The 13,696-nt window shown below is 25.3% G+C and overlaps 1 non-coding gene across 1 annotated transcript; it reads right to left on the bottom strand.

Annotated features, from left to right (window-relative positions):
- Positions 1-13,209: 13,209 nt before the first annotated feature.
- On the bottom strand, positions 13,210-13,282 carry TRNAK-UUU. The gene has a single exon. It is a non-coding gene; the product is annotated as a tRNA-Lys (tRNA).
- Between the last annotated feature and the right edge of the window lie 414 nt (positions 13,283-13,696).

Raw genomic sequence — 13,696 nt, 5'->3', positions numbered from 1 at the left:
TCTTAATTCTTGTAAAAAAACCTATAATTTTACAGTATGTTTGGTTCAATTTCCATAAAATTTAATGTGTTAATACAAAGCAACTTCTTTTTGATTCTGCGTCATTTGTTGAAATTCAGCATCACTTTCTTAATTATGTGCGTTTCGGATTGGAATTTTAAATATGCACTTAATGACAGACAAATAGGCTCATATTCATGCATTGAGTTGTATTTATTAAATATTTAAATTGATTAATGTTAATAAATTTGAGGCCGTTTAATTTTTAAAAATTTTGTTTAATAACTTGAACCGACCAAACTAATCATATTTAAATTTGATCATGTTGACTAATTGGATTTATTAATACCAATATGTCATTTTATTTTAAGTAAAATCGAGTTTGATCATCTTAAGTAATATCTTAAAATCGAGTAATGTGAATGAGAAAAATATAGTTAAGAGAAAAATTCACTATAGGTGGCTAAATCAATTTTTTGTCAGATTAATCATTGACTATTGATCAATATTTTATATGAATATTATGGTAATTTAATGATAGATAACTAGGTTCATGTTTATTGGGTTGTATTCATTAAATGTTTTAATTTAAATTGACAATGTTAATAAATTTGGGGTGGTTTATTTTGAAAATTTTTGTTTAATAACTTGAATTGATCAAATTTAATCATATTTGAATTTGATCATGTTGTTTGATTGGGTTCATTGACACCAACATGTCATTTTGTTTTAAGTGAAGTTGAGCTTAATCTCTTTAAGTAATACCCTAAACTTAAGTTATGTGAATGAAAAAAATGTGATTGATTAAGAGAAAAAATTCTATTATAGGTGACTAAATAAGTTTTTCGTCTAAAATTAGTCATTGACAATCAGTAGATATTCCATGTCAATGTCATGGTGACTTAATGATAGATAACTAGGTTCATCTTCATGTACTCGGATGTATTTGTTAAATATTCAATTTTATATTGATTAATGTAATAAATTTTAGGTGGTTTGTTTTTTTAATTTTGTTTAATAACTTGAACTAGCCAAATTTAATCATATTTGAATTTGACTGACTAATTGGGTTTATTAATACCAACATGTCTTTTTGTTTTAAGTGAAACTCGATTTGAACTCCTTAAGTAATGTCTTGAGTTCAACTCTTGCGGTTGGAAAAAACATGATTAAGGAAAAAAATTATAGGTGACTAAATAAGTTTTCTAATAGAAATTAGTCATCAACAATCAATAGATATTTCACACTAGTGTCATGGTGATGGAAAAAATGATTTATTAATGAAAAATTATGATGTGATCCAGTGTATTTTGTCTGATAAATATACAAACCTAATGGATAGGAAAGTAAATGAGATAACTAGGTTCATATTCACGTATTGGCTTGTATTTATTAAATATTTAAAGTTAAATTTAAATTGAATAATGTTAATAAATTCGAGGCTGCTAAATTTTTTATAAATTTTGTTTAATAACATGAACTAATCAAATTTAATCATTTGAATCTAATCAAGTTGACTAATTGGATTTATTAATACCAACATGTCATTTGTTTTAAGTAAAATTGAGTCTGATCTTTTTAAACAATGTATTGAATTTCAATCACATAAATAAAAAAAACAAATAGGATTAAGAGGAAAGATGGCATTATAGGTGTCTAAATAAGTTTTTCAATTAAAATTAATCATCGACAAAGATACTCAAAATTAGTTTCATGATGACAAAAAAAAATTATTAATGAGAAATTGGGATGTGAACTTACATAAAAATTTACTCATCTAATGACTAAACATGTTTTATGATATTATTGATATGAAAAAATACAGATAAATAAATATAATATTATAATAAAATAATTATCATCAGATGGTTAAAAAGAAGTATGTCGATTTGGTTCAGATGAGAATTTTTAGGCTCCAAATTTGTTCGATGCTCACCCCTGATTAAAATGCTAATTTTGTCTAAAGAGTCAAAATAATAAATTTGCACAAAATAAAAAATAATTAAAATAATATAAGTTTAAGTTGATTTAAGTTCTACTTGTCTAAACCTAGTATTTAAACCTGTATTAAAAAAAATTAAAAGTCAAAGTAAATAAATTATTTAAACTAATTCAAAATTTTCTCTTTGAGATACTTGAGGTGATTAGGGATTCAACCAAAAAAATCTGAGGTGATTAAGGTGAGAAAAGTGGATATGGAAAAAATAAAATAAAAAAGTTGTGTGACTTGTATCCATATGGGAATCTTTGGATTGCGTACTTAACGCGTTGGAAATGTAATTGATTAATTGCGATGCTGTGTGAAATTGTATTTTGGGTTGGTGTGCTTTTTGCTAAGATTCTTTGTTTGGATGGCTACACACAGTTGTGATTGTGCTGTGAAAAGCGAGGTATGGTTGACCTGACACATTGATCAAAAGTAGGGACTACAGCACCACATCCATGACCCTCACTCTTCTCTCGTGTTTGGCATGATTACATTTTCAATCTTCTTCCATATTACTATAAATTATTACATAGTCAAATTTTTGTGATATTTTCATTGCCACGCCAATAAAACTCTTGTTAGATATATACCATTTTTAGATATGAAAACATTGAAAAACAAAGAAATACAGTACTACTAGTGTAAAGGCGACCACAGATCAATAGCCTCATCGTTTTTACCGCACCCGATGTTTGACAATTGTTTTCTTTTCCATCCCTAATCCAAAGTTGATTTGTGTACTAACATCGATAATTTAATGCTGATTTCAATACTTTCCGTTATTTATTATAAAATAAAATTTTTTAATTGATTTAAACATAAAATATACACAGTTTACAAAATTATCCTTTTTAAAAATGAACTAGTTTTGTTAATTAACTATTGTAATATCCCATTAATTCTTATATACTATGGTAATACAGTGACTATTGATACAATCTATTATTATAAGAAAAATGAAAAGAACCTATAAAAAGTGTAGAGTAACCAAATTAAATGTGATATAGTTGGATATTAAGGGTAAATTGAAAAGGCGTTTAATATTGCATAGTCTTAAGGCATTTAATAAGCCAATATTGAATGCGAAAGTTATTTTATTAAACTATTATTTGTAATAGTTTACCCATTGTGACAATATTAAATTGTGTAGAGTAATATGGCTCTCTAAATATTTCAGTCTATTTTAAGATATTATCTTCCTAATTAATATCTTAAGATATTGATTAAAAAATAAAACAATGAAAATATTTATTGTATAAATTACAGAAATATGTAAAAAAAATTATGAATAACATAATTTTTCACCTCTTAATAAAAATATTTATACTTTAAATTTCTTAACTACTATTCTTAAGACACTCATTAATATTTGTCTTAATATATTTGTCACTTTAAGAAAATTAAGAAAGTATTAATTATATTTTTTTATACACTACATGTGTCTTTATCAAAAGTAAATTTGTGTGAATTGTGTAAAATCACTATAGTCATCAAAGTTCTCAATATTTAACACAACTAACAACTTCAACTCAATACCACTTGTTAAATTGACACATTCCTTGTGCTAATTATTTCACTTGTTCGATGATATTATATTTTTTAATAATACCTTCATTTAGCAATGTATATAAACATCTAAATAAATTCACAATTATGTTATAATTTTTTAATAAGGAAATATCCATAAAAAATTGTTTAGCATAATACAACCTCTAATTATTTATAAAAAAATCAACAGTTTAACATATTTGAAAATGAATTTACGTTGCTTGTAAGTAGGACGAGAAAATTCTCCTATTTATTTGTCTCTCTCTCTCTCTTTATACAGTAAACAAATAGGTTAATTATTTTGTCCTACTTGTAAGAAACATAAATTTATTTTTAAATGTTTACATCCTTAGCATATTATAACGTCTATCAATAAAAAATTACTAATTTTTTTATGTAAGTTGATAAATTTATTGGCCTATTAATAATATAAGTCACCCTCATTGATGAAAAAAACATTATTTGAGTTAGGAGTAGTATTAAATATAACCGCTGCTTAAATTATTTAATTTTAAGAATATTTTCAAATAAAATTTAAACTTACTACATTAATAATTTAAATTAACTTGTTTGACTATTGTTATTAGTCTTAACAAGTTAGTATGTTGCTTTTTACCTACGGGATTATAGGTAATAATAATTTATATAATTAATATTTTTCCTAAAAAGTATACTTCAATTTAAAACAGATAGGCGTGTTTGCTTAAAATTATTTCTTTAATCATTTGTTTAACCAACGGGAGTGGGTCTGCTGAACATTAGTCTCTTAATATCATATCTTAACAAATTTTCGTTAGAATAAGATTGTCTAAAAAAAATTATGGGAAAAAATTTATTTATGAAAAAAATCACTTTTAAGAAATTGTATGATGTTTAAATAATTTTTTTTTTCAAGAATAAGAATCAGACAAGAAACAATTTTATGTTTAGTTTGAGATTTTGTTTGCACTCGCTTTTTCAAATAATTAGATGTGGTAAAATAATAAAAACACAAGACAGAGAAATCAGATTAAAAACACAAAAAGTGGCTCCAAATAGGAAAGATCGATAAAACTGTCACTTTGAATGGGCATGAAGTGCACGCGAAACATACACCAATTCAGTATATGCATGAGATAAAAAATATACGGGCTCTATAGAGTGCGTTTGATTTAGGAGAGAGAGTGAAAAGAACGAAAAGAGAATAAAAGAAAAAAAAATGAGATTAATTTTTTAGATTATTTGATATATAAGAAAAAATAGAAAAGATAAAATCTTTTAGGGTAAATAGTCACTTTTATCTCTCATGCTTAATTCGTTAACAAATGTGTCTCTCAAAATATAAAAATATAAAATTGAGTACATGAAAATGTAAACAACAAATATATGTTCTCTCGTTAACTTTTGTCGGTCACCGTTAATAAAATAATCTACATGACACAGAAGGACAAATTTATCACTGAAATGACAGTGGAGCTTATGAACTTATCATGGGCCTTTAATTAGTGTTGACTCGACAATTGGCTTAAGACCCGTGACCGTCTCGTACATTGGGCTGAGAACAGTAGCCACTTATTGTATCATCCTCAGCATCATATCCTGATTCTCTTTTCCCACTTGTTGCCTAATTATAGCCACCTCTTGGTTGGTAATTCTTGCAGGTGCCACAGCAGGAAGGGGGTTGGCGGAGCCACGACAGCGAGATTGGCCTCCGCGGCTATATGCGAAGATCCTTCAGCAGGAGGGTGTCTGGTCCCTTCCGCCGTAGTCTCGTGTTTGCCATGAAGAGTACCATCCAAATGGACCTACGGATGAGATCTCAAACCGCTCTTCCTGGACTAACTGCCAGAAAACTACCTGAGAATGAACCTGGGTACTCGCTTTAGAGTAGATTCCTTCCGACTTTGTCAACATAGAGACATATTTGTCGTAATATTTTTTTTTTGTCTTCCCACTCTGCTAACAAATGCGTCCCTAAAGGATGTTAATGCAAAATTTAGTCTCCAAAAGTATAAAAAATGTGACAAATATAACCAAACGTTAATAATAGACTGTGATTAATTATTATTATTATTATTGTTTATAATTTACTGCTCCTAATTATTTAGTACTTAAGCAATATATTTTTAAAATTTTCTTTATATATATATATATTTATTTATTTATTTATTATTTTGATTTCTTTGTCAAACCTTAATATTTGCTGTTAAAAAAACTTTATCTTATATCTTATAATTTTATCAAATTTCTCACTTTTAATCTTTACAATTATTCCAACTTAAGTGCCTTCATATTTAGATTAAAAATAATATGTCGAGAATTTTGAGTAAAAAAAACACAATCGGCCGCGAGACCAAATTTATTTATTTTTTTAAAAAAGAATTTAATCAACTATTTTAAAAAAAAAAATCTCACAAAAATTAAACTAGATAATGCTAAAGTGGAATTATAAGTCTTTTTTCTTAATCAATAAAATGCATATATATACATATATCTCAAATATGAAAGAATCCCTTGGATAAACCTTATGCTTCCACTCGAGACAACACTTATTATACATAATATGAATGAAATGAAAAAACAGTTACTAACAAATAATGAATTCAAATAAATTTAAATAAAAAATACAATAATGTTCAAACTAATACAGAGGTTAACTTTAAAACAAAAAAAAAAACTAATACAAAGGTTTATTCTTTGCCTTTGGGACGTAGAGTTGTATCTCTCACTGATTTAGGAGCAGCGACCTTACATTTCATTTGACATACTGTGGAGAGTACGTAATAAAGATTAATAATTAATTGAAGAAACAAAAAATTTCAAGAAATAAAAAGCTTTCATTTTTTTTAAAATGGTAACTCAATTTTTTTATATCATAAAACTAAATAAATTTATTTTATTTTAGAAAATAAGTAATTATATTGATTAATTAAAAAATTAATTAACAATTTGATCGATGGATAAATAGATAGATAATCAAAGTATAAGAGTTCAAATCTTAAGTTGTATTTTACTATTTTTTAATCCATTTTTCCATAGCCTCTCTCCTATACGATTCATTATTAACGTCCGATATATTTTTCATCTTTCAAGAACGTAGGTCGGTAGAGGGGAGTGAGAAGACGAAAAGTCAAAAAAATATTATGACAAGTATGTCCCTAGCAATTCACGTTGGCAATCATTTCTGTAACGAATTTGTCCATTCATGTCACGTAGACTATTTTATTAACGGTAACGGACAGAAGTTAACGACAAGATACTTTTTATACTTTTAGGGATTAAATTTTGTATTTTCATCTTTCAGGGACGCATTTATCAACGAATTATACATTAAAAGACAAAAGTGACTATTTACCCTATTTTCGATAACAAATTAGCATTCCTTCTTTGAAAGATTTTGATTCCATCTCCGCTCAATGTTACTACAATAATACACTTAGTTAATGTAACTTTCATCAAACCTTTAAGATCTCTTTCGTGGAGAAGGAAATTGCCAAAATTCTTAATGTACCTATTAAAATAAAATCAATGGTAAAAAGCATCTTCATATATATATATATATATATATATATATAAAAGAATATTTTTTGTCATTCTTAATTGTAAAAGTCATTAATTAATTAGAGGAAAATAATATGGAATTTCAACACCAATATGAAATTTTCAAGTAAATAGTGACGCTCTAATAGTACAATTTAATTTATGAGATTACTTAACTCTAAGTTTAAATTTCACCAAGGTCACTTGGTTCCATTCAAGCTCACCTCATTCTTTATCCTAGGTATGTAAGCTTCCTTATTATTCTTTACGTTTTTCCATATTTTATTCTATATGATATAAAACGTTTAATCAATGGATGTTGACCCTTAGATGATGAAAAGCTTTGCTCTTTATTTTGTTGTCCTGAATTTAAATTTGTTAGTAATTAATATTCCCTGGGACCAGTGCAAACTTTTCTATGCTAGAAATCTAAACATAATATATAAATAGGAACAACTTACCTTTTAATAACATTTCAAGTAGTTGAAACTCGATGATAAGATAAGAAACATAGTATTTGTATCATCGATATGAATGATCAACGTCAATTCATTTATGCTATTACACCAATACCCTTAAATAAGTTCTCTTCCTTTGTTTACATGTTAAATTATTAAATTAATAATAGCATTTGTCGTATGTGTTTGAACAAGTATTTGTAAACTTAATTTTAAATTAACAAATTTAATTATACAAAATTAATTTGATTAAATTAAAACGATTTGTGATTTTCACCTTAATATGGAATTAAAACGATTTGATGAAAGTAAGTTTGTAATAAATTTAATATGACATTGTTAACACAACGTAAAGGGTAATGTTTTAGCCAAATATACTTTTTAAGAAGATACATAACTTATTTTTAAGAAATTCTCCTTATTACATAAATTTTTTCTAACGTCTTATAATTTCTTTACTTAAAAAAGGGTAAGAAACAATTTCTTCATAAAGTCCTCATTGAAGATCCTCTAACAAGTTAATGGGTTCTTTTAAAACAAAACTTATCGGATTACCTTAGCTCTTATCCAAACATGCGACCAATACCTAAATTTGGAGTGCTAAACTGCTAATTCTCTTGTTATATGAATATTTCACTGGATATATATATCCTAACCGGAGGGGGTCAGTATTCGAATTTCGTTAGGCAATTTGAGAAATTTTAATGAATAATGTTATATCTTTTTCTTATAATTTTTCTATTGATTTATAAAAATTATTAAATAAAAAAGAAAATATATTTCATATTTTAAAATATAAATAATATCCAATACTTATCATGAAGAAGAAATATCAATAAGAAAATATTTTAAGAGAATTTAAAATAATCTTACAAAAGAAGACACATGTTCTTCACAGTAGATAATTCTGTCTAAATTTGTAAGACTATTATGTGAATCACAACCTCTTCTTCAAATATTTAGTAAACTTGCATATCAAGACTTAGAATTTAAAATTATTTGTTAAAGGACATTTGCAAATTATTAAGGGATCTAATTTAAGTGAGTTATTATAAATTATTTAATATATTAAAAGTTTAATTTTTACAAATAAAAAAAGGCAAATTGATTCATGTCACTGTAACCTACCTGAGTTATTGTAACTGTTTTTCCAATAACAATTTATTTTTAGCTACTTTAGCCTATGCATTAATCAACAAATTAAGAAAGTTTGTTTTTTCTCTCTCTCTCAAAGGATATACTTCTTTCAGTTTTGATTATAAAAAAATATATTTCACTCTTATTAAAAAAAATTAATTAAATTATGTTATTTTTAATAAAAAATAAAATATATTTTCTAAATTATCTTTCATTAAAATATAATATCAAACATAAAAAAAATCGTTAATCTTGTATTTGAAAGTAAGAAAATAAAAATAAAAATTGTTACTTATATTGTCTGAAAAATGAAAAGCAGCATGATATGTCTGTCACGTGCAAGATTCTTTAGACGTTATAAATTTTGATGTTTATCAAGATGATAGATTGATGGGCTATTGCTTTCCAATTTCTCTTTTCTCTTCTCTCTTCTCTCTGCCATCACCACACCTATAATGAACGACCTAAACCTAAAGTGGTCCTTGTTCTAGTAATATGAATCTCGCAGATAACCTCAAACGCTATAACAACACGTGGCTTGGAATATTACTTTTGACGAACGGTGATATTCTTCTGCGGTTGTCCTCGTCCACTACCAAGGATTCGTGGCTTCTACAATTTTCATTTTTCAATTGGATCCATCCACCAAATGAAACGTCAGATTGCAACACAACACTTACTTGGTATTCCATTTCTAGTTTGGATTCTATGACTTATGCTTCTTAGCGTTTCAGGAGCATCTATTGTTAAAAATGCTACTAGTAAGTTTTGTCTTTTCATTTCAGAACTCCCAAGTCAGGAAATCAAATATATTTTATTCTATAAAGTGCAAGTATAATTATTAATTAAAAAATTAATGACTGAGTTGGCAGAATTAACTTTACCATGTAGTAATAGATATTCTTAACTCAAATAGTTTATCTCCGATAAAAGACATGCATGTAGTCTTAGACCCGAAGATTATTTTCCATTATTTCAAACACTCTTTATAACATACTATTGTTTAATAAAGAATATATTTGGTCCCCAAGAAGATATTATTGTTTATTATCAAGTAAAAAAATACGTGAGTTTGTTTAAATTGACAACTTAAAACTCACTTTTTTAATTAAAGTAATATATAATATTGTTTAACAATATTCTCCCATAACTAATCTTTTACTACATGATAAGCATTTGATAAGTTAAAGAAAATATTAAATTAAAAACAAATACATTTGATAACTTAATAACAGGATAAGCATTTCATACTTTTCTTTTCCACTTGGTAAGTTTGAGAGAATAAGTAGTCTTAGTGATATTAAGTTTGATATTCTTAAATAAGATAGATTTTGAGTTTTATGAATGAAAAAAAAATATGATTAAGATAAAAGAATATGATTAATATTTTACCCTATGCAATAAAATCCATACTATTTAATAGGACTTGAGAATTTCGTTTAATAATACGTGACTGGGTTGTTTATTGTCCGTCCATAAATACATGGATAAAAGCATTAAATAGACTATATTTTTTTCTCGTCAAAAGCTAAGACTCATAATAGATTTTACGCCAGAGAGAAAGAGGGAGGTAATAGATTAGGAAAGTGTCAAATTGCATTATAACATCAAACAAATACATAATACATTCACAAATTATGTTTTTCGGTTTAATTATCGAGATGACTTAAGAAAAAATGAAATATTAAATGCTTTAAATTAATATTAAATGAATTTTATGTTTTCGTTTTAATAAATTCTTTTTGTACCATCAAACCCTTTTTTAATTTATTTTCTTGTTATATTCTCATAGGTAAATAATGGGAGTTTTCATACTTTAGAAATAAAATATTAACAAATCAAACTTAACATTTTGAAAACAAAAAAATAATATTTTATAAGAAAAGGATTAATAAAAATGTTATAATTAAATTTAAAATAATTTATTATTATTATTATTAGTTAACAATAATAGTAATAATAATAATAATGCATGTGAACCCTACCCAATGTTAGAGATAAGGATTCGTCAAGGATGGGGTATGGTTGGTGTAGTTTATGTTATGCAAGGACAAAACACAATGAAGATGATGCCTCCTTTCCTTTTTCCTTTCGTATTCATTTCATCTATATTCGTATCAATAGTTGACGATTAAGGGGAGCCATTGGTTCTGCCTTCACTTTAGCCTCAATATTATTATTATTTTATAAATTTAATTAAATTTGTAGTCCTTCAATCTTTTAAAATGTAAATTTTTAGTCCTTTATTTTTTTTACAACTTTGAATTTCTCATTAATTTTTTGTTATTATTTTTAGTCCTTCTCAGATTTTTGTCCATTTTTAATCTCTTATTTATTTTTATTACTCAAAATTAATTTCAGATATAAAATAAATAAATAATTAAAAATATAAAAATAAGAACTAATTTTGAACAATAAAAATAAATGAAACGCTAAAAATATTAATGAAAAATAATAAATGACTAAAAATTTAAATTTATAAAAATTGAGGGACTAAAAATTTAATTAATTATATTTTATATTATACTATGTTTCCAATTATTATTATTTGCGTCGTTGATGGGTCGTCATTTGAACTTTCTCTTAAAAATTATAAAACGTGAGGAATTAAAAATTTAATTAATCTTATTCTATATTATACTATGTTTCTAATTATTATTATCGTTGATGGGTCGCCATTTGGACTTGTCTTATTAGGAAAAAATCCTGGTAATTTCATGACGTGTATATATATAGTTTAGGTCTCGTGGTGGAATTAATACTTGTTTTTTCTTTTCTTGTCATTGGTCATGGTACATGGCGATAGGACAGATTCTTCGTCCTTTGAAATAGATACGGATAGATATGATGCTCAACTCAACCAGATTTCAGGTGAGAGAAACTAGGGATATACATCACGTAGCTTCTAATCCACATTTCTTCGTAAACATGCAAAACTCTTTTATATTATAAAATATAAAACATATTCGAATTTATATAAAGTTGTATCTAGCTACTCACAATTTTTTTTTAATTTAATACCTACATTATGAAATTGAATACTTATTAAATTATACAACTCAACAGCAGATTAAGATGCGCGCATCATAAAAATAGTATATGCTTTATTCTCTTCAAATTAAGATCTGGATTCAAACTTTATGTATTATAAAGATGTTCGTGGTCTTGAAAAAAAAAAACACACTCGCATCAATCCAATAATCTCTATCACTAATTTTATTTCAATTTTTTATAAACAAATCACTTATATTTTAAAAATCCACTTCGGAAGTTTTTGACTGTATTCATTTAAGTTTGAGAAAATCAGAATTCAGAAGTTTCGAATAGCTTCTGAAAAAACAAAACTATAATGATAATCAATTTAAAAGAAGACCTTTTTCTAAATGTATAGGCTGTTATTTGAGTGAACCCAAATTACCTAGCTACCAAAAAAAGATGCAGTTTTTGTCTTTTATTTTTTTGTTGAAAAAATGGGGGTAGAATCACTTGTATTTGTAAAAATAACATGGATTTTTTGCTATGATTATTTAAGAACATTTTTAATAATTATAATATTTTTTGTTAAATGATTAATTTAGTTATTTATCTTATTTTTTGTTCAATTTAATTTTTTATCATTTAAAAAGTTCAATTTGACCATTTATCTTGTTTTTTTTATTAAATTTAATATTTATCTTTTAAAAATTTATTTAAGTTATTTATCTTATTTTTTTTGTTTGATTTGGTCACTTAAAATTGATGTCTTTAATCATTTAGGATTTTTTTTTGTTAAAAATGAAATGGAGAGGAAGGAAAAGGGGAAATAATTGAAAATATATATATTTTAAATGATTAATGACGTTAATCTTAAATAAAATAAAGAGTTAAACTGAATAAAAAATAAAATAAATGACTAAATAAATTTTTTAAAAAGATGAAAGATTAGACTGAGGGAAAAAAAGTTAAAAAATCAAATTAAATATTTTAAAAGAGAAAATATTAAATCTAAAAAAATCAAATAACTCATTTAATTTCTCATATTATATATATATATATATATATATATATATATATATATATATATATATATATGTGTATGTGTGTGTGATTTATAAATGGGGATTTTGGCATTCTTTTAACAAGAAATAAAATGTATATAATTTATAGGTAATGTACGAATGGGGCTTAAAATAATTTTTTTTATTTAATTATATTTTTTTATTATTTATGATAAATATAATACATGATAAGTTTATTAATTTTTATTTGATTAATAATAATATTTTTTACATTGACATTATATATAGTGATTAATTTTTTTAATATGCCTAAATTGTGAGATATTGTATATAAGTTTTTTTTCTTTTTAATTAGTTTTTTATGATTAACAATAATATTTTATTGTCATGAATAACTATATTTGAATACTGATTGTCCAATGAAATTTAACTATGTATACAACTAATTTAAAAAATTCACTCAAAGTATTTATCTTCATATTTGAAAGTGAGTAAAGATCGAAGAGTTACTTATGGCAATGAGAGTAACATAAGAACCAAATAAAATAATACATCTTAAAATCGCCGTCTGTGGGAATCGAACCCACGACCACGTGGTTAAAAGCCACGCGCTCTACCAGCTGAGCTAAGACGGCAAGATATACATTATGAATTAGTTATTAATATAAAATACTTAAATTACAAACCAAAAGTTATTTTATTAGGCCTAAATATATGTTCTTAGTACTTTAAATATGAATATTTTTTTTAGTCATTGATAACGGTAAAATCTGAGTTAATTTGACAGTCAATTTTGGTTAATAATAATTGAAACTTTTTTACTCTACTATTATTTTTAATAAAATAATCAAGAAATTAACATTTTTGTAATTTTTTATTAACAAAAATCAAAAGAAGAAGATTTCAAATGCTTTAGATGAAAAATTGAAGAAAAAATCTTGAAGAAAAAGTTTGAAGAATTAGACAACTTGCTCGGTGCGCAATCCAAGCTTAGCGCGAATAAAACTCACAGTGAAGCCTAAAGGCGTGCTTACGTTGAGAGAGTCTGA

The sequence above is a fragment of the Glycine soja genome, chromosome 1 (genome assembly GCF_004193775.1).
Source record: "Glycine soja cultivar W05 chromosome 1, ASM419377v2, whole genome shotgun sequence".
Classification (NCBI taxonomy): domain Eukaryota; kingdom Viridiplantae; phylum Streptophyta; class Magnoliopsida; order Fabales; family Fabaceae; genus Glycine; species Glycine soja.
The sequence above is the reverse complement of the archived record's forward strand: the minus strand, read 5'-3'. Positions and strand labels throughout refer to the sequence as shown.